At 31.2% G+C, this 24000-nt stretch overlaps 1 protein-coding gene and 1 long non-coding RNA gene across 5 annotated transcripts in view; one reads left to right on the forward strand and one right to left on the reverse strand.

Annotated features, from left to right (window-relative positions):
* The window catches only part of SMYD2 (SET and MYND domain containing 2), a 173093-nt gene that overhangs the window by 57606 nt on the left and 91487 nt on the right, over positions 1–24000 (forward strand). The window lies entirely within an intron of this gene.
* On the reverse strand, positions 17497–21150 carry LOC147014821 (uncharacterized). Its single transcript, XR_015050920.1, has 2 exons — positions 19285–21150; positions 17497–19187 (listed from the first exon to the last, which is right to left on the reverse strand). It is a non-coding gene; the product is annotated as an uncharacterized LOC147014821 (long non-coding RNA).

Below are 24000 nucleotides of genomic sequence, written 5' to 3' on the forward strand. Positions count from 1 at the left end.
ATTTGCTTTAGCATATCTTTTTGAACATACTTGTGATATTCCACCTCTCTTGGACTTCTCAATCATCAAAAGCATATCCACATCACTGATTAAATCTATATCTTGTTTTGTCATTTTCAACATTGCACTCCAAGCTAAACCAGGAGCTGTGAAATAGTGGGCAGGATCTAATCCATAACAATTTTTATTATGACAGAGTGATCTAAAAGCTTCAAACACATCAGCTAACAATAAAACATCTGTTTTTAGATATAAATCGTGATATTCTCCAAGGTTCTTTATCTTAAATATTTTCCATATTTCTTGTGCGTGTTTATATTCCTTATCACTTATCTCTTCTTCATAAAGGTTATTATAGAAACTTTCTTTTGAAGGAAGTTGTGTTTCTTTAAATCTCATAAATGAATCCATATAATCATAAGGATAAATTCCCTTACTTGTAAGAATTTTCTCTTTACTTTGAATTTCATTCCTTGTTTGAATTTCCTCTCTCGTAAGAATTCCTTCTTTAATCAGAATCTCATCTTTAATCTGAATTTCCTCTTTAGTTCGAATTTTCTTTATAATTAGAATTTCATCTTCAGTTAGAATTTCTTCATTAATTAGAGTTTCCTCTTTACTTTGAATTCTCTCTTTAATCTGAATTTCCTCTTTAGTGAGAATTTCCTCTTTTGGAAAGAATGAATTAAGATTTGGAAAAGAGTCCGTGGAGCTTAGATTTGATGCGAGGTAGGCTAGTGGTGTTCCCATAAACTTGTAAGAATCTAAAAACCTAATACGAGTTAAAGGTTTTGTGAATATCATTTTTGAAAATGAAATATACTTTTGACTTGTGTTTGTTATGGCAGAAATATTCCCTGGTGTTTTTGAAAGTTCATTTATAAATAGATGTGTATCATAGTTGGCGCTGTTGTGAAGAAAGACTGGAATAAAAGAAGGTAATTTATAATTAAGATTACAACAGGAATGAGCGGGACCTCTATATTTACCAGTAAGATGACAATGGTCTCTAACTTTAGACTCCTTAATTTCCCCTCACAAATATGACAGATATTGTTCATTCTAAATTCTAATTTTTCTTCTTTGGTTAATTTCATCGGTTCATTTGTTTCTTTCATTAATTTAGTGAGTCTTATACAATCCTTTTCTAATCGTTTTACAAACTCTTGTGAAGCATTTTTTCCACGATAATGTTCAAGTTTGTTATACTTTTCTCCAACAGATGATTTGATATAATAACAGAAACCACAAGGAATATGTTTTTGATATTTATTTGTATATGGTTCTTTTGGATTAGGAGAAGCAGTATTTATCTTTTTAAGGATACATTCAAAATCAGCGTATATCACAAATGGGTGCATGATAGATTTATTATAATCTTCAAAATAAATCTTTTCACCAGGTTTAGGCATTGTAATTACAGCTGATTTATGATTACTACAATATTTTGAATGTTGTTCTAATCGTTCTTTTGTATGAAATGAATTAAGACATCGCTTACAAGGATATATTTTGTTTGCTGTTCTGAATACCTGAGAAGAGATTAATCTTGATAAATTATTGATGTATGTGTAATGTGAATTATTTCCAACACTAAAATATAAAAGGTCAATGTGTGTTTCTTCATTTTTATAGTTGTTTGAAATTTTTAATATTTGAACTTTGTTTGTATCCGTTAATCCATATACATTAATAGAAAGATTATTCTTTTTCTCAAATTTAGGAATATCTGTTAGTGGCATTGGGAATTTAAAATCTTTAATGTCCAAGGTATTCTCATATTTCATATATTGTTTTACTCTTTCTGAATTACATTTTGGTGGATGTAAGTGAGCAAGAACAGACCAGAGAAAACATTTATTATCATTGTTCTTAATATTAACAACTGCCTTCTTTAGTTTTATTTCTTTTGGTAATTCAATATAAGAAGAAGCTTTAAGAGGGTTTGATTTTAGAATGTGTATATCTAAAAAGATGATTTTTTTAATATTGAATCCACTTCCTACCACTGTATTATCAACATCCTCCTCTTGTCTTGATAGTTCTTCATAAACCCCACTATTCAAAAAATCTTGAAATGATGTTATAAAATGAAGATCTGTTCTCATATAAGGAGTTTGTTCTTCATCTTGTCTTTTCATATTCATTTTCACTCCCATATAAAACTTTAAAGTTTTCATTTCTTTTAATGTCTTTTTAATAAATTTTTCAACATCGGGTTTCACTATTTCAATTGATTCAGCTATTGATGATGGACCGGGTTCTCCAAATTGAAAAATCCTTATTTTTATATTCCCTTTAAATGCCTCATCAGTGTTTTTAATATAATAGTCTCCCTTTACTTTAAACTCATTTTTCTTGTGTTTTTGTGATTGAAGATGTTGATTATAACTACTCTTCAAAACATCCTTTGAACAGATATCACAATGTTTTCTTTCCAACTCAAGAGGAGATATTTGATGAAATAGATTAAATGTGTGTTTGTTGGTTCGGAGGTGTTTTCTATAATGTTTATATTCGTGATTACAAACATCGCAGTACGTTGTATTCACCATATTTATAGAATAAAACTTTGCTTAAACTAAAATTTTCTTGATGAAAATTTCGTTTAATTTATAGGTGAATCTGTGCTTAAAAACATTTTATCCTCCAACTTTTTCACTTAATAAATACAATGTTTCAAGACACAAAAGACAAGTTTCAATCAATCTCTTCATCTGTTAAAGATACTGAGAAATATGTCAAGGATGTAAAATTGAACAAAGATAAATATAACAACTATTGGATAAAAACTATTATGGTAAATAATATGAGTTCTTCAATTTCCTTCAGTGGAAGGGCTTTTAGTATACCTGGTAGAACATCAATTAAAGTATCTCTAACAAAAGTTTCTCCTCTCCTTCTAGTAATATATTCAAAACTAGAAAAAGCAATGAAACAAGAAAAAGTATCAAAGAACAAAAACCTTATGGATGAAGCTTTAGAAAGAAAAGATAAGACCATCTGTAATATGCAAGGAGAAATTTGTATTTTTTTCAACAACCCTAAAGATGTAAATCTTGATGAAATAAAGGATGTTAATATATCAGGTGAAATGACATTTCCTTCAATAGTAGTTAACGATAATTTTAAAATTACCTTTAATATAAAAAATGTTGTCGTTGAATCTGATAATGAAAAAAAGTATATCGATATCGATGGTAATATACAACTGAAAGTATAGATGAATTTCAGTTTAAGTAAAGTTTTACTTTATAAATATGCTAGACTTTCCTGATTCTCCATATGACAAATTTGAGAATTGTCCTGCGTGTGAAAGACGGGGATTAAACACAGAGTCAAAAGCCTATAAACAATGTATATTCTGTGATTATCTTCTAATTAATGATAATAAAAAATATAAAAAGGAAAATAATTCTTTTAGATTTACACCAAAAATGAATTACTTTACAAGATTGATTAGAGAAATGAATGTAAAGTATGAGGATGATAACACACCTTTCCTTACAAGGGAAGAAACTGAACGTATAAGAGAAATGTTCAAAGGATTGTTAGTAGGGTAAGAATACTGATTCTGGCTCACTTTGCCCCATGTAAATGAATGGGGGATTTTCAGCGATTTATATTTTTTTTCCCTAAAAATAAACCCCCCTTTTTATCCCAAGGTATATTTATTTGTCTCCCCTTTTAACTTGGAGGTTGAACCTCATTGAATTGAACACCTGAGGGTTGAACAGCTCACTCATTGAACCTATAAAGATTTGTTCATTCTCAAATTCCTTCAATAGTTTAATTTTCTTTGCACAATAATCCCCATCTAAAATATTGACAAACAAAACATTTGAATCTTTATATTTTTTAAGATATCCCTTTTGTGCCATTACGAAATGATAAACTTCTCTTAATGCTCTTGTTTGACCACCTCCTGAGCCACATATCATTTTGAGATTATAGTAAATTGTTTTTTCATTGTTCAATTGATAACCATCAAAGTTTTCAGTCCATTCAAGGATATTCATTTTTTCTTTACATCCTCTAACTTACTAGTTTTTAAATTAATTCGCTTATTTGTTTTATTTACCTTTGTTTTAGTTATTTTTTCAATAAGACTTATTTGATATTTTTCACATTCATTATGTTTTCCATTTATATACCAAGACTGAGATTTTCTCCACTCTTTAGTTTGATTAATACTTGGTTTAACCATTTATATATTGTGAAAAACCACAAGTGTAGCCCTTAAAAACCCTAACCCATCTTCCCATCGTTAAAACATAATCTATTTTATACACTCTATCATACAATATCCATATGGAACACAATCTATTCCATTATCTAAAATAAATCTCTTATCATCAAAGGCTCCTAATGCCTTTTTATTTACTTCTTCACTATATATATGTTATGTTTATAACTTCTTATTGTATTCATTTTCCTATATTCTTCTTTCTTATTCATCAAACAATTATAATAATTTCTAAAAGTTATTGATTTCTTTATTACATATTTCTTTATTCCCTTTAACCTCTTATCAATCTGTTCACCATACTTATAAGCATATGCCTTTGCTCTCAATCCAATAAACTCACTCATTACTTTTCCACCCAACTCATCCTTAAACTTACCAATAACCTTTTCATTCTTTTTGGAAAATAACTCACTCTTCTTGCTGAAATTACTTGTATCATATACTCCAATATTTTTTCTTCATATCTTCATAAACATCATCAGTTTTTATATCTAGGATAAAACTATCAGTATCCATATACAACAATGAAACATTTTCACCATACTCTTTCTTTAAGTCATTATACAAATAATCATACATCAATATCTTTGATAAATCAAGAACTGCTGTTCCAATATAAATTGGTTTATCCATTACAATACTTTCCTTTTTCATATGAATTGCAGAAAAGTTCTCTGAAAAAACCTCTTCTCTCTCAAAACTTGGTTTATTTATCAATCTCGAAGCTTCTTTCCAAGATGTTGCGAATCTAATGTTTTGCCTGTTTCTAACATTTTCCATAGTCTTTCCAAATACAGCATTATTCATTAATTTATAAAAGTCCCCTTCAAATTTTACTTTTGTATTTGCTCTCATATCTGTATTGAATTGAATATACTTTTTCACCCAAGGACTTTGTTTAAATTTTAAAACTCTATGAATTTTAGCTACTCTCAATCCTTCTCTCAAAAACTGTTTTAAGCTTCTCTGATGCAAAACATATCCCTCTTTATCATAGAATGTTGTTAATAACTTTTCTGTTGATTTACCTTTAATATTAAAACTTTTATGATAATCACTTAACCATTCTTTCTTTGGAGTTTCTTTCTCACATGCAAAAGGAAGATCTTTATGCTTATTATGAAGATCACTCGGGTACCTCAAATCAACTTCAAAATAATAACCTTCTTCTTCGTCATTCAATTCCTCTTGAGAAGAAATAACAATATTCATCAAAGCCTTTTCATAATTCTTTTCTTCCACCCACTCTAATTTACCATAAGGTAGAGATTGAGACATTGCCCATCCATACAAATTATTAGCATCAAAATACATCAAATAATTACTATCTTTTTCACTATCATAATTTGGGAGATATTTATTATTTGCTTTAGCATATCTTTTTGAACATACTTGTGATATTCCACCTCTCTTGGACTTCTCAATCATCAAAAGCATATCCACATCACTGATTAAATCTATATCTTGTTTTGTCATTTTCAACATTGCACTCCAAGCTAAACCAGGAGCTGTGAAATAGTGGGCAGGATCTAACCCATAACAATTTTTATTATGACAGAGTGATCTAAAAGCTTCAAACACATCAGCTAACAATAAAACATCTGTTTTTAGATATAAATCGTGATATTCTCCAAGGTTCTTTATCTTAAATATTTTCCATATTTCTTGTGCGTGTTTATATTCCTTATCACTTATCTCTTCTTCATAAAGGTTATTATAGAAACTTTCTTTTGAAGGAAGTTGTGTTTCTTTAAATCTCATAAATGAATCCATATAATCATAAGGATAAATTCCCTTACTTGTAAGAATTTTCTCTTTACTTTGAATTTCATTCCTTGTTTGAATTTCCTCTCTCGTAAGAATTCCTTCTTTAATCAGAATTTCATCTTTAATCTGAATTTCCTCTTTAGTGAGAATTTCCTCTTTTGGAAAGAATGAATTAAGATTTGGAAAAGAGTCTGTGGAGCTTAGATTTGATGCGAGGTAGGCTAGTGGTGTTCCCATAAACTTGTAAGAATCTAAAAACCTAATACGAGTTATAGGTTTTGTGAATATCATTTTTGAAAATGAAATATACTTTTGACTTGTGTTTGTTATAGCAGAAATATTCCCTGGTGTTTTTGAAAGTTCATTTATAAATAGATGTGTATCATAGTTGGCGCTGTTGTGAAGAAAGACTGGAATAAAAGAAGGTAATTTATAATTAAGATTACAACAGGAATGAGCGGGACCTCTATATTTACCAGTAAGATGACAATGGTCTCTAACTTTAGACTCCTTAATTTTCCCCTCACAAATATGACAGATATTGTTCATTCTAAATTCTAATTTTTCTTCTTTGGTTAATTTCATCGGTTCATTTGTTTCTTTCATTAATTTAGTGAGTCTTATACAATCCTTTTCTAATCGTTTTACAAACTCTTGTGAAGCATTTTTTCCACGATAATGTTCAAGTTTGTTATACTTTTCTCCAACAGATGATTTGATATAATAACAGAAACCACAAGGAATATGTTTTTGATATTTATTTGTATATGGTTCTTTTGGATTAGGAGAAGCAGTATTTATCTTTTTAAGGATACATTCAAAATCAGCGTATATCACAAATGGGTGCATGATAGATTTATTATAATCTTCAAAATAAATCTTTTCACCAGGTTTAGGCATTGTAATTACAGCTGATTTATGATTACTACAATATTTTGAATGTTGTTCTAATCGTTCTTTTGTATGAAATGAATTAAGACATCGCTTACAAGGATATATTTTGTTTGCTGTTCTGAATACCTGAGAAGAGATTAATCTTGATAAATTATTGATGTATGTGTAATGTGAATTCTTTCCAACACTAAAATATAAAAGGTCAATGTGTGTTTCTTCATTTTTATAGTTGTTTGAAATTTTTAATATTTGAACTTTGTTTGTATCCGTTAATCCATATACATTAATAGAAAGATTATTCTTTTTCTCAAATTTAGGAATATCTGTTAGTGGCATTGGGAATTTAAAATCTTTAATGTCCAAGGTATTCTCATATTTCATATATTGTTTTACTCTTTCTGAATTACATTTTGGTGGATGTAAGTGAGCAAGAACAGACCAGAGAAAACATTTATTATCATTGTTCTTAATATTAACAACTGCCTTCTTTAGTTTTATTTCTTTTGGTAATTCAATATAAGAAGAAGCTTTAAGAGGGTTTGATTTTAGAATGTGTATATCTAAAAAGATGATTTTTTTAATATTGAATCCACTTCCTACCACTGTATTATCAACATCCTCCTCTTGTCTTGATAGTTCTTCATAAACCCCACTATTCAAAAAATCTTGAAATGATGTTATAAAATGAAGATCTGTTCTCATATAAGGAGTTTGTTCTTCATCTTGTCTTTTCATATTCATTTTCACTCCCATATAAAACTTTAAAGTTTTTATTTCTTTTAATGTCTTTTTAATAAATTTTTCAACATCGGGTTTCACTATTTCAATTGATTCAGCTATTGATGATGGACCGGGTTCTCCAAATTGAAAAATCCTTATTTTTATATGCCCTTTAAATGCCTCATCAGTGTTTTTAATATAATAGTCTCCCTTTACTTTAAACTCATTTTTCTTGTGTTTTTGTGATTGAAGATGTTGATTATAACTACTCTTCAAAACATCCTTTGAACAGATATCACAATGTTTTCTTTCCAACTCAAGAGGAGATATTTGATGAAATAGATTAAATGTGTGTTTGTTGGTTCGGAGGTGTTTTCTATAATGTTTATATTCGTGATTACAAACATCGCAGTACGTTGTATTCACCATATTTATAGAATAAAACTTTGCTTAAACTAAAATTTTCTTGATGAAAATTTCGTTTAATTTATAGGTGAATCTGTGCTTAAAAACATTTTATCCTCCAACTTTTTCACTTAATAAATACAATGTTTCAAGACACAAAAGACAAGTTTCAATCAATCTCTTCATCTGTTAAAGATACTGAGAAATATGTCAAGGATGTAAAATTGAACAAAGATAAATATAACAACTATTGGATAAAAACTATTATGGTAAATAATATGAGTTCTTCAATTTCCTTCAGTGGAAGGGCTTTTAGTATACCTGGTAGAACATCAATTAAAGTATCTCTAACAAAAGTTTCTCCTCTCCTTCTAGTAATATATTCAAAACTAGAAAAAGCAATGAAACAAGAAAAAGTATCAAAGAACAAAAACCTTATGGATGAAGCTTTAGAAAGAAAAGATAAGACCATCTGTAATATGCAAGGAGAAATTTGTATTTTTTTCAACAACCCTAAAGATGTAAATCTTGATGAAATAAAGGATGTTAATATATCAGGTGAAATGACATTTCGTTCAATAGTAGTTAACGATAATTTTAAAATTACCTTTAATATAAAAAATGTTGTCGTTGAATCTGATAATGAAAAAAGTATATCGATATCGATGGTAATATACAACTGAAAGTATAGATGAATTTCAGTTTAAGTAAAGTTTTACTTTATAAATATGCTAGACTTTCCTGATTCTCCATATGACAAATTTGAGAATTGTCCTGCGTGTGAAAGACAGGGATTAAACACAGAGTCAAAAGCCTATAAACAATGTATATTCTGTGATTATCTTCTAATTAATGATAATAAAAAATATAAAAAGGAAAATAATTCTTTTAGATTTACACCAAAAATGAATTACTTTACAAGATTGATTAGAGAAATGAATGTAAAGTATGAGGATGATAACACACCTTTCCTTACAAGGGAAGAAACTGAACGTATAAGAGAAATGTTCAAAGGATTGTTGTTGTATATTATTCATGGATGTAATTTTCAGGGAAATATCAACACAAGATATTGTATAAATAAAATAATGGATTATCTTGAAATTAAACCTGAACTTAGGATAAAATATAGAGTTTCTAAAAAACCCAATAATAAATTAAATAACCTGTTTTTCAAATATATAAATGAATGATTTTTTACCTATTTGGGAAAATAAGATAAAATTTAACAACCATAAAAATCTCCCAAATTCATTAAGATGTCTCATAGTTGGTTCAAGTGGATGTGGAAAAACCTGCTTACTTTTAAAAATGCTCCTCACTCCCAACTTTTTAGATTATGATAATTTAATAATTTTCACAAAGTCGAGTTTTCAACCAGAGTATCAACTACTCTCACAAGGTTTTAATGCTGGTCTTCAAAAAGAAGATATAATCGGTTTATTTAAACGTCAAAAAAACCTAAATGATTATAACATTGAAGATATAATTCAACTATTTTGTGATACACAGAGATGTAAAAAGAAATCAAATCTTATAACTTGTATTCTTAGTGATAATACGGATGATATACCGTCTCCCCAAGATTTGGATAAATCAAAAAGAACCTCGTTATCTTTGATGATTGTGTTAATGAGAGAAACCAAACGGTAATGGATAGCTACTACACAAGAGGGAGACATTCTTCTTGTAATTGTATTTATCTTAGTCAATCGTACTTTCAACTTCCTCGTCGTTCCATCAGAAACAATGCTAATACTTTTATTTTATTCAAGTTAAATTCAATAGATATCAATAATTTTTGGAGAGATAATTGTTCTACATTATGTAGTAAAAAGAAATTTGAGGATTATATGAAGCACACGACTGAAAAATATAAATATATTGTTGTGAAACAAGATGAGATATTAAGGGATATATTTTTTGTTTTATAAACAATTACATATATAAATGACAACTATTATTATAAATCTTGTGGGTAAATCTGCTTCTGGAAAAAACTTTCATAAATCAAGGTTCTTGTGTAGTACAAATGAGAATATTGTAAATTTACTTAAAAAACACCCCGTGATACGCATTGTATCAACAACAACTAGAGCAATAAGACCTGGAGAAGTAAAAGGTGAAGATTATCACTATATTTCAGTGGAGGAACATATGCGATTGAGGAATGAAGGACAAATATTTGAGGAGGTTTCTCTTGGTACAACAAAATATTCACATTGTAAGAGTGAGTTAAAGAAACTAAAATCTGGTGGTGTTGGGATATTAGAAACTAATCCAGAAGGAACGAGACAAATTATTAAATATCTGAGCGGAGTGAAGATTTTATCATTCGGTTTTGATGTTGATGAAGAAACTCAACACAAACGTATGAAAAGCAGAGATGCAAGGATTAGTGAAGAAGAAATTACAACTCGCATTAATGTTAATAAAGAATTTGATGAAATATTTAAAGAAAAGGATTTATTTGAACACATCTACTTGAATGATGAAGAAAAGGAAAATTTCCCTGTTGATCTTTACAATTCATTAAATGATATTTTACAATAAATAAATGGATACAAAAGAAAGAGCAAGAAGATTTAAGGAACATCAAGAGTTGGTTTCAAAAGTTGTAAAACAACAGGAAGACATAAAGAAGAAACGCAGACAGAAACTAACGGGCGAAGAAGCATTTGAAAAAAAACAAGAGAAATTTTTTAAACCACTTTTAAAAACTTCCCAAGAAAAAATGAAAGATGTTTCCACAGTTCCCACAGTAGAATATACTCCTAGAAAGCTTCAAATGTTAAAAGATTTCAGTCAAATGACGGAGGAAGAATTAGAGCATTTAGGAGAATTAGAATATGATGATGAAGGTTTATTTCAACAACGGGAAGAGATTAATCAACCCCTGATTATATTGTGAATGCTGTTCAAAACAATGAATATTCAGCGGATTCAAAAACCAAAGCAGGACTCATTCCAACAGAACAACCAGCAATATTTCATCTTGTTCAAGAAAAGGTATTGATATTTAATGATGAATTAAGGTTCTTAAGTTCTGCTCAACCCCTGTTAAACTAACTCCGAGATTAATGTTTCTTCTCACAAAAGATGGAAGACAAGGTTCAACTGTGAGGGATGAATCAAAGTATATTGATAAACCATTGGATATGGAAAATAATGATGATAGAGTATATATTGATTTGCTGAACACTCTAAATTATAAGGTTATTCTTTCTGGTAAAAGTAGGAAGAATGAGAAGGAGAAACACATTATTCAGGCTTTAAGTATCCTTGGTTCAGGTATTAGTTTTCTTCCAAATGACCCATCGCAATTAGTTAATAGACTGTTATTGTTGTTCGGCAGTAAGAAGGCTGGAAATAACAATTGTTTTAATGAAGCATCAGCCATTTTAGACCAGTTGATGAACATGAAAATAATTAATAAATCTCAATATGAAGACATTATATCTCATATTAAATAAGATGAGAAGCACAATCCTGAGTTTTAATTTCACAACAAGCGACCACACATCTTCATTCCCATACCCACTACAACTTGACACAACAAAAGAATATGAGGCATCTTTATTGTCCATGGAGACTTATAATACCTTATTTAATATAACCGAGAAAAATGACAAGTTTAGTTATAATCCGGGAAGTGGATACAAAACGATAACAGTCTCACCCGGAGCATACGAGATTTCTCAAATATCTTCCGAAATTGCTCGTCTTATGAAAGAACAGGGTGATGAACCAAAAAATATTATTATAAACATTCAAAAACATACTTCAAAATCAACGATTAAAGTTAAAAATAACTACAAGGTTGATTTCACAATTGATAATTCATTTAGAGAGTTATTAGGTTTCTCCTCAAAAAAGATTGAAACTAATGGGACGTTTTACAGTGATAATGTCATTCAAATATCCTCAGGAATAAATTCGGTGTTAATTCACTGTGATTTGATTGATGGTGCTTATAATGATGGATTAAAAACAAATACAATATTTTCATTCAGCGCATACTCAACCCCAATTGGTTATAAATTCAATATGGAGCCTAAAAATTTGGTTTATCTACCTGTGTCAGGAAAAACCATACACAGAGTAAATTTTAGGATAACCGACCAAGATAATCGTGTGATTTCTTTTAATGGAGAAGTTATATCCATCAGAATTCACCTACGTGAAGTTTTTCAATAAATAAATACGATGGTTATTGTGAGGAAGCACGAGTTGGGAAAATATAAAATAATTACAGGGGATGGGATGTTCCTTTCCCCGTACTATAAGGGTGAAGGTATGTATCTTGGTAGAGGATACTATAAACCTAAGAGACAAAGGGGTGTCGGACATCAATTTAGAGGAGATGGGATAATTGATACTCTCATGGGTATTGGTTCAACTATTCTTAAACATAAAGACCTAATTGGTTCAACTGCTTCTGCTGTGGGAAATGTAGCAGGTGCTGTAAAGAGTATAAAAGATGCTCAGAAAGAATCTCATAAATTACAAGCAATAAAAGAAATTAAGAAAGGTAAAACTCAGTTGTCCTCCCAAAAACGACAGAAAATAATTCAAATACTTGGATCAGGGTTTCAAAAGTTTTAACATCTTTTTTCCTAAATAAATACAAGTATGGAAGCAATTGATAGTATCTCTGATTTGGATGATACTATTATTATCTCAAACTCCACTAAAAAAGAAGATTACTTCAAGGTAAATGCAATAACTGGAACAGACTGGAATACAAATGGTACAAAAAGTTTTGAAATAAATAATCAACAAACCTATTTGAATCTCTCCGAAAGTTTCTTGTTGTGTAAATTTAAATTCACTAAGGCTGGGAATAACACAAACGCTACACTTGTAAATGATTTCTTCTGGAAAATGTTTGATAGTGTGCGATTGTATATTGGAACACAAGAAGTTGAAGCGGTTGATTATGTCTCTGCTGTATCTGAAATGATGAAATTTACACTCTATACATTCAGTGATAGAATGGGAAAGGGGTCTGTCGAAGGTTTTATTCCTGATATGTCAACGGGAACAAACACAGACCCTGGATATATTCAAAGGAAAGGAATGTATAATGATGATACAAAAGCAGAAAATAGTTTTACTGTGGCAGTTCCTCTTAAAGGTATATTTGGATTTTGTGATTATGATAAAGTTCTGTATGGTCTTAAAATTAGATTTCAACTACAAAGGAATGATAATGAAAATAGATTGCTTTTTGGTGTTGGTAATGCTTTTGGTGATCAGAATAAATTTGTAATTGAGGAGATGAGTTGGTATATCAGTGAATATACTCCTAATCTTAAAACAGAAGAGATGTTGAATCGAAGACTTAACTCAAAGAGACCACTCAGTGTATCATACCTCAAAAGAAGATGTCAACACGTTAAACTCAATCAAACTACTTACACGTGGAATTTGGGTGTTCTGGAAGGAAAGCCACGATATCTGTGGATGATTTTTAAAAAGCCAGATGGTGATACTGCGACTGATAAGAATAATGCATTGAGTGATAATGCTAAGGTGAAACAACTTCGCGTTTCTCTAGATGGAACATTTTATCCACGAGATAGATTGGAAATTAATTGGGAAAAAATGATTTTGCTGAAGCATACAAGTCTTACCAAAAGGTGTGTGAAAGTAATGGAAATAAAGAACCTATTTTGGATATGACAGCATTTAAAAGTTTGTATACAATCTATACGTTTGACCTGAGCGCTCAAAAAGAAACTATAAAGTCTAATCGAGTGGATACTTCCCTATACATTGAAAGAGGAGAGAGTGAAGAAGTTGATACATATTGTTTGCTTTTGGAAGAAACAGAATTGCAGATTAATACAGATAATGGTGTGATGATTAGTCTCACATAATTTTTTTGTTAAATAAATGAGTGGCAAAGTACCAACTGGGGTATATGTTAATCAAATCAATCTTCATAAACTATCATCTTGTGTTCAAAATCAAAAGCCTTGTACGATTAACGTTAATACAATTCAGAGAAAAGGAGCAGTAAGAATTGATGTTTTGCTCACAAGAGAACAGGTTAAAATCTTGAATGACACTGGCTCACTTAAAATTAAAATGACAAAACCAATGTTAAAAAATATTCAATAAGAGAGACGAGTGGAGGATTTCTCCCATTTCTAATTCCTTTATTTGCTGGTTTAAGTGCGGTTGGAGCATTGACGGGTGGTATTTCAACAGCGGTCAAAACTGCCAACGAAAGGAAGGCTCAACTCCAGGCTCAAAAAGAATTGGAAAGACATAACAAAGAGTTGGAGAAACAAATTAGTGGAAGTGGTGTAATTGTAGATTTTGCTGAAAAACTTGAAGGTCTGCCTGATAAAGCGAGATTGTTAGTTGGAGATATGCTTTCTTCTATAGCACAAGCAGGTGTAAAATTAACGAAAAGAGGTAATGGATTATATCTTTCTAATAAATAAATGAGCATTGATGAGTGGTTGAAAGAATTTGGAAAGAATACAACATCAAATTTACAACTTGCCAAATATTGTAAGAAATTAAAAATTCATAATGTGGTTATTTGTATGAGAGATGAATTAACAAATGTGTCGAAACATACAAAGAATATTATTATGAACTTAGAAGATAATGATGGGAACGGTTCTCATTGGGTTTGTATTTTTAATAGTCAAGACAAATATTATTTTGATAGTTTTGGTCTTCCACCACCTGTTGAAGTCATAAAATTCTTACAGAATGGTGTTTATCAAACATTTCAAGTCCAAGAATTAAATTCCAAGTGTTGTGGTCAATTATGTCTATATGTGTTATTTCAACTCAACAAAAATAAAAAATTTTATGATATTATTTTTAATCTAATATAAATGACTTATGTTGGTAAAGATGGTTCTATCTTTGGTGTATCTCAAGAACTGGATATTGATTTATCAAATTATTACACAAAGGCACAGGCTGAACGACATAAATATAATATAAACAAAAATATTAACATGAAAAATGCTTATAAATTAAAAAATTATCCAAGCCCGACTGACGCGAATGACTTGGTGAGATTAAGCGATTTATCACAATATATATACTTATATAAAACGGCTGTGTATTCTAAAGATACAGAAGTGTTGATATTATCTCCAGGTCATACAGAATTCACAGTTCGAATTAAAATAAATTTTTATAAAGAAGGGCGTATCGTTTGTATGAGAATAGAACAATGGGGGTATGATGTGAATGATTTAGGGTATAATTGGTCATTTAAAATTAACCTCGAAGACCTGGAACAATTAAATCAGTCTCGTAAGGAAGAATATTATCCACTTGGTATCGAGAATGAGTTTTGTGGAGCCACGATTAGTAAACAACAAATAAAAGAATTTAATAAGGGTAAATATAATAATGGTTTTGCCCTTGTTTATCTCATGAAAACAGAAAAAACAGGATTATATATAATAAGTAAGGAAATACAAAATGATTTAACTATGGGAAGATGGGGAGGTGTTTCGTGCCATAATATTATTCTAACATATATTTATAATACATAAATGACAGCAAGAAGGCTTCAAGAAAATTATCATTTCTGTGTTCAAGCATACCTTCAAGAAAAGGGTATTCGGTATTTTAATAAATATGTTCTACAACATAAGAATGAGGTATTTTCAATAAAAGATTGGCATTATGCTGATGTTGATAAACCAACAACTTTAGATTTAATTAGAATGTTAAATAATGAAAAAATTATAAGGTTAAGAAAAGGTAAGGCTCTTTTAGAAATTCAAAAGAAATTTTATTGGTATCCTGTTGTAAAAAAATTATTTTGGATACAGGAATAACAAGAAATCCTGATGAATATATGTATAATATTCTATGGGGTGTAAACGATTCAAGTATAGTAAGGGATGAGGAAGGAGTTGAAGAAGAGAGGGAAGAGGAGGAAAAGGAGAAGGAGGAGAGAGAGAAGGAGGAAAGAGAGAATAGAGAGAGGGAGGAAAGAGAGAAGAGAGAGAAGGAGGAAAAGGAGAAGAGAGAGAAGGAGGAAAGAGAGAATAGAGAGAGGGAGGAAAGAGAGAAGAGAGAGAGGGAGGAGAGGGAGAAGAAAGAGAAGGAGGAAAAAGAGAAGAGAGAGAGGGAGGAAAGAGAGAGGGAGGAGAGGGAGAAGAAAGAGAAGGAGGAAAAAGAGAAGAGAGAGAGGGAGGAAAGAGAGAGAATGAATAAATATCAAAATATGGAAACCAGTGAGATTCAAAAAAGAATAGAGGTATTACAGAAAATAACTCAACCCACCGAGGAGGAAAACAAAGAATTGACAAGTCTATTTGCAATACTTTCGACAAGACTATTAGCATCGACAAGATATAGATTTTAATTCAAGTTTTTTCTTAAATAAATGGAGGAGAGAGTGAAGGCATTTCTAAGGATTCTTTATGTTTTAAAAATTAAGATTCAAATGTGCATGTTGGAAACTAAAAAGGTTTTTGCACTCTGCAGAAATTTTTCTCATAAATAAATGAGTTATTGTCTCAAATGTAAAAAGAAAACTAATACTAAAAATATTTCATATATTAAAAGTAAAAATAACAGGGTTATACAAAAAGGTATATGTTCGGTGTGTGGTTCAAAAAAAAATCAATTTATCTCCAAACACAAACTCGGAGGCGATATACAAAAGTTTTTATCAGGAAGTAAATTTACAACTACTGGAATACCAGGGGAATTACATCTTCCAGGGTATTCTTTCTGTGGTCCAGGCACAAACTTGGATAAAAGATTAGATGAGGCAAACAATCCTAAATCCTGGAGTAAACCAATCAATAGAGTTGATGAAGTGTGCATGAGACACGATATTGATTATGGGAATACCACAACGTTGGAAGAAAAGCATGAAGCCGATAGAGAAATGTTATATAATTTGTCTCTGATACAAAATCCAACCTTGAGAGAAAAAGTTGATAGGTTCATCGTGAAGAAGATGATTAGTGCTAAATTGAAACTTGGACTTGGAAATTCAAAAAACTTATAGGCTCTAATGATGCCATTAAGACTGAAGAGCAATTAGCTGATGAATTACAGAAACCAATATTCACAAAGTTTCAGAGAAGGAAAGTTTATTCCAAGGAAGTTGATTATATCTGGTCTGCTGATTTGATTGAACTCAATAATGATAAGGGGTACAAGTATGCTTTAACCGTTATTGATTTGAGGAGTAGATATGCGTGGGTTGTCCCTTTAAAAAACAAAACAGGTAATACTCTTATGTTAGCTTTTCAACAGATATTTAATAAAAGTAAGAGAAAACCTAAGAAATTGTGGACTGATGAGGGTAGAGAGTTTTATAACAAGACATTTATGAATTTTCTAAAAAATAACAGTATTACATTATACAGTACCTTTAATGAAGGGAAGGCAGTTGTTGTTGAACGTTTTAATCGTACCTTAAAAGAGAGACTATATAAAAAATTCACACAACTCGGTTCACAACAATGGTCATCTTTTATTCAGGATATTGTGGATAAGTATAATGACACGATTCACACGTCAACGAATATGAAGCCATCAGAAACATTTACAAAATTAAAATATGAAAAAGAGATTAATGTCAGAAAACCTAAGTTCAAAGTTGGTGATATCGTAAGAATATATAGGTGGAAATCTCATTTTGAAAAGGGTTTTACTGAACGATGGACGAAAGAACTTTTTAAAATTGTTGATGTAATAGATACAGTTCCTTGGACTTATAAAATATATGATTTGGAAGGGGAAGAGATTTTAGGTTCATTTTATTCACAGGAATTACAAAAGACAAAACTAAGCAGATAATACACCTTTGTGGACACTAGAGGGACAAGTCCGAGGTGTATTACAGTATATAATGTGTGTCAAGGGGGACGTTCTTAGATCTGTGAACCCCAAACACAGAATCCTCAACTGAATAGTCAAGGCTTAACTTTTGTTTGTGTGTGTGTGTGCAATGGGAGCAATAGGTTGGCGCTTCACTCCCTCCTACTATACACCGTTGTGGACACTCGAGGGCCAAGTCCGAGGTGTATAACAGTATATAATGTGTGTCAAGGGGGACATTCTTAGATCTGTGAACCCCAAACACAGAATCCTCAACTGAATAGTCAAGGCTTAACTTTTGTTTGTGTGTGTGTGTGCAATGGGAGCAATAGGTTGGCGCTTCACTCCCTCCTACTATACACCGTTGTGGACACTCGAGGGCCAAGTCCGAGGTGTATAACAGTATATAATGTGTGTCAAGGGGGACGTTCTTAGATCTGTGAACCCCAAACACAGAATCCTCAACTGAATAGTCAAGGCTTAACTTTTGTTTGTTGATGTGTATGTGTGTGTGTCCCAACCCTCACATTCAAAATCTCAACCCCAACTCAATCCTCGCCCAACACAATGTCTTTTTCAAAATGAGATTTCCACCTATATATATATATTTTTACGTTTTTTTTTTCTTCTTCCAATTCTGTCTTTTAAGGCTTTCAGGTTTGATGACGTAGAAAGGGGGAGTAAGCCTGCACTTTCTTCCCAGAACTTTCTTGATCTTGCTCCCATCAAGCACCATCCGACAAAGAACTACATCGATAGGTTTAGATCCCAAAGAGTGATAGCAACTCCAAAAGTCTCCAAAATATAAATAAATAAAATAATAATAATAATAAATAAATAAATAAATAAATAAAAGCCCCCAAAAAAGTTTCAAGTGTCCAACATAAACCCAACTTTCCAAGTCTTCAAGGTATAACCACATTCCCGTTGAGTTTCCAAGATATGTATCACATTGTGAGTTATCAATCCAGAACCCACATTTCAAGTATTCAAAGTAAAACCAACTTACAAAGACTCTTAAGGATAACTCATTTACTGATTTTTTCAAAATTTGTGAGTCTCCAAGGTAAAACTTGTATTCTGGCTCATCAAGGTATAACTTGTTCAGTGGGTATTGTCTTGATAACTCACAATGAGTACTATTGCTGTAAAACTCTTTTTCAGGATTTTGCTGGTCTCCAAGGTATAACTCTTTGGTTGGGTCATCAAGGACGAACTCGTTCTGTGGGTCTTGGTCGCTCATAAGGTCTTCAACCAAGCCAACAATTTCGCCCCAAGTTGTAGCAAAAGCAGTATTTTCATTTCGTATTTCAAACACAATTTCCTGTGAGAGAAAATAATAATGTATTAATTAAGTTATTTAATTATTAAATGAGTATGCTTCAATCAAAGTTTGAAAATAGGAAAATAAAAAATCTTACCTCAATAGATAAGAGGTTTGAATCCAGTTCATCAACTTGAAGGTTTAGTTCCATAGAAGACAGAGAGTTCCAAGGAACACCAAAGTCATCCCACTCAAGGTCTTCAACCAAGCCAACAATTTCCCCCAAGTTGTAGCAAAAGCAGTATTTTCAGATACAATTTCCTGTGAGAGAAAATAATAATGTATTAATTAAGTTATTTAATTATTAAATGAGTATGCTTCAATCAAAGTTTGAAAATAGGAAAATAAAAAATCTTACCTCAATAGATAAGAGGTTTGAATCCAGTTCATCAACTTGAAGGTTTAGTTCCATAGAAGACAGAGAGTTTGAGACAAGCACACAGAACACCATTGCCAGCAAGAACAAATGTTTAAAATGGAGCCTGGGTTTGAAGCTTTTATAGAGAAAGACTGGTGGGTGTGGTTTCCTTTGGAAATTCCCTGGGCAAGCCTAGGCAAGCCTTCATTGGGAAATTTTTCAAAACCATAACATCCTGTAATTTTCTAGTGATTTCTTTGTGAGTCAGAGATGAACTGGAAATGATGTAAGAGTGGGCGGGGCTTAGCAAAAGTAGGCGGAGCTTAGGAAAAGTGGGCGTGGCTTAGAAAAAATACCTTATGAAAAGTGGGCGGAGCTTAGCAAAAGTGGGCGGGGCTTAGGAAAAGTGGGCGTGGCTTAGAAAAAAATACCTTATGAAAAGTGGGCGGAGCTTAGCAAAAGTGGGCGGGGCTTAGGAAAAGTGGGCGTGGCTTAGAAAAAATACCTTATGAAAAGTGGGCGGAGCTTAGCAAAAGTGGGCGTGGCTTAGAAAAAATACCTTATGAAAAGTGGGCGGAGCTTAGCAAAAGTGGGCGGGGCTTAAAGAAAAGTGGGCGGGGCTTAACAAAAAATAACCTGTGGCTCAGGAGGTGGTCAAACAAGAGCATTAAGAGAAGTTTATCATTTCGTAATGGCACAAAAGGGGTATCTTAAAAAATATAAAGATTCAAATGTTTTGTTTGTCAATATTTTAGATGGGGATTATTGTGCAAAGAAAATTAAACTATTGAAGGAATTTGAGAATGAACAAATCTTTATAGGTTCAATGAGTGAGCTGTTCAACCCCCAGGTGTTCAATTCAATGAGGTTCAACCTCCAAGTTAAAAGGGGAGACAAATAAATATACCTTGGGATAAAAAGGGGATTTATTTTTAGGGAAAAAAAATATAAATCGCTGAAAATCCCCCATTCATTTACATGGGGCAAAGTGAGCCAGAATCAGTATTCTTACCCTACTATTGTTGTTGTATATTATTCATGGATGTAATTTTCAGGGAAATATCAACACAAGATATTGTATAAATAAAATAATGGATTATCTTGAAATTAAACCTGAACTTAGGATAAAATATAGAGTTTCTAAAAAAGCCAATAATAAATTAAATAACCTGTTTTTCAAATATATAAATGAATGATTTTTTACCTATTTGGGAAAATAAGATAAAATTTAACAACCATAAAAATCTCCCAAATTCATTAAGATGTCTCATAGTTGGTTCAAGTGGATGTGGAAAAACCTGCTTACTTTTAAAAATGCTCCTCACTCCCAACTTTTTAGATTATGATAATTTAATAATTTTCACAAAGTCGAGTTTTCAACCAGAGTATCAACTACTCTCACAAGGTTTTAATGCTGGTCTTCAAAAAGAAGATATAATAGGTTTATTTAAACGTCAAAAAAACCTAAATGATTATAACATTGAAGATATAATTCAACTATTTTGTGATACACAGAGATGTAAAAAGAAATCAAATCTTATAACTTGTATTCTTAGTGATAATACGGATGATATACCGTCTCCCCAAGATTTGGATAAATCAAAAAAGAACCTCGTTATCTTTGATGATTGTGTTAATGAGAGAAACCAAACGGTAATGGACAGCTACTACACAAGAGGGAGACATTCTTCTTGTAATTGTATTTATCTTAGTCAATCGTACTTTCAACTTCCTCGTCGTTCCATCAGAAACAATGCTAATACTTTTATTTTATTCAAGTTAAATTCAATAGATATCAATAATTTTTGGAGAGATAATTGTTCTACATTATGTAGTAAAAAGAAATTTGAGGATTATATGAAGCACACGACTGAAAAATATAAATATATTGTTGTGAAACAAGATGAGATATTAAGGGATATATTTTTTGTTTTATAAACAATTACATATATAAATGACAACTATTATTATAAATCTTGTGGGTAAATCTGCTTCTGGAAAAAACTTTCATAAATCAAGGTTCTTGTGTAGTACAAATGAGAATATTGTAAATTTACTTAAAAAACACCCCGTGATACGCATTGTATCAACAACAACTAGAGCAATAAGACCTGGAGAAGTAAAAGGTGAAGATTATCACTATATTTCAGTGGAGGAACATATGCGATTGAGGAATGAAGGACAAATATTTGAGGAGGTTTCTCTTGGTACAACAAAATATTCACATTGTAAGAGTGAGTTAAAGAAACTAAAATCTGGTGGTGTTGGGATATTAGAAACTAATCCAGAAGGAACGAGACAAATTATTAAATATCTGAGCGGAGTGAAGATTTTATCATTCGGTTTTGATGTTGATGAAGAAACTCAACACAAACGTATGAAAAGCAGAGATGCAAGGATTAGTGAAGAAGAAATTACAACTCGCATTAATGTTAATAAAGAATTTGATGAAATATTTAAAGAAAAGGATTTATTTGAACACATCTACTTGTGTTCTACTTGAATGATGAAGAAAAGGAAAATTTCCCTGTTGATCTTTACAATTCATTAAATGATATTTTACAATAAATAAATGGATACAAAAGAAAGAGCAAGAAGATTTAAGGAACATCAAGAGTTGGTTTCAAAAGTTGTAAAACAACAGGAAGACATAAAGAAGAAACGCAGACAGAAACTAACGGGCGAAGAAGCATTTGAAAAAAAACAAGAGAAATTTTTTAAACCACTTTTAAAAACTTCCCAAGAAAAAATGAAAGATGTTTCCACAGTTCCCACAGTAGAATATACTCCTAGAAAGCTTCAAATGTTAAAAGATTTCAGTCAAATGACGGAGGAAGAATTAGAGCATTTAGGAGAATTAGAATATGATGATGAAGGTTTATTTCAACAACTGAAAGAGATTAATCAACCCCCTGATTATATTGTGAATGCTGTTCAAAACAATGAATATTCAGCGGATTCAAAAACCAAAGCAGGACTCATTCCAACAGAACAACCAGCAATATTTCATCTTGTTCAAGAAAAGGTATTGATATTTAATGATGAATTAAGGTTCTTAAGTTCTGCTCAACCCACTGTTAAACTAACTCCGAGATTAATGTTTCTTCTCACAAAAGATGGAAGGCAAGGTTCAACTGTGAGGGATGAATCAAAGTATATTGATAAACCATTGGATATGGAAAATAATGATGATAGAGTATATATTGATTTGCTGAACACTCTAAATTATAAGGTTATTCTTTCTGGTAAAAGTAGGAAGAATGAGAAGGAGAAACACATTATTCAGGCTTTAAGTATCCTTGGTTCAGGTATTAGTTTTCTTCCAAATGACCCATCGCAATTAGTTAATAGACTGTTATTGTTGTTCGGCAGTAAGAAGGCTGGAAATAACAATTGTTTTAATGAAGCATCAGCCATTTTAGACCAGTTGATGAACATGAAAATAATTAATAAATCTCAATATAAAGACATTTTATCTCATATTAAATAAGATGAGAAGCACAATCCTGAGTTTTAATTTCACAACAAGCGACCACACATCTTCATTCCCATACCCACTACAACTTGACACAACAAAAGAATATGAGGCATCTTTATTGTCCATGGAGACTTATAATACCTTATTTAATATAACCGAGAAAAATGACAAGTTTAGTTATAATCCGGGAAGTGGATACAAAACGATAACAGTCTCACCCGGAGCATACGAGATTTCTCAAATATCTTCCGAAATTGCTCGTCTTATGAAAGAACAGGGTGATGAACCAAAAAATATTGTTATAAACATTCAAAAACATACTTCAAAATCAACGATTAAAGTTAAAAATAACTACAAGGTTGATTTCACAATTGATAATTCATTTAGAGAGTTATTAGGTTTCTCCTCAAAAAGATTGAAACTAATGGGACGTTTTACAGTGATAATGTCATTCAAATATCCTCAGGAATAAATTCGGTGTTAATTCACTGTGATTTGATTGATGGTGCTTATAATGATGGATTAAAAACAAATACAATATTTTCATTCAGCGCATACTCAACCCCAATTGGTTATAAATTCAATATGGAGCCTAAAAATTTGGTTTATCTACCTGTGTCAGGAAAAACCATACACAGAGTAAATTTTAGGATAACCGACCAAGATAATCGTGTGATCTCTTTTAATGGAGAAGTTATATCCATCAGAATTCACCTACGTGAAGTTTTTCAATAAATAAATACGATCGTTATTGTGAGGAAGCACGAGTTGGGAAAATATAAAATAATTACAGGGGATGGGATGTTCCTTTCCCCGTACTACAAGGGTGAAGGTATGTATCTTGGTAGAGGATACTATAAACCTAAGAGACAAAGGGGTGTTGGACATCAATTTAGAGGAGATGGGATAATTGATACTCTAATGGGTATTGGTTCAACTATTCTTAAACATAAAGACCTAATTGGTTCAACTGCTTC

This window comes from Eptatretus burgeri, chromosome 13 (assembly GCF_056783735.1).
Source record: "Eptatretus burgeri isolate ZD-2024b chromosome 13, Ebu_testis_v1, whole genome shotgun sequence".
NCBI classification, from domain to species: domain Eukaryota; kingdom Metazoa; phylum Chordata; class Myxini; order Myxiniformes; family Myxinidae; genus Eptatretus; species Eptatretus burgeri.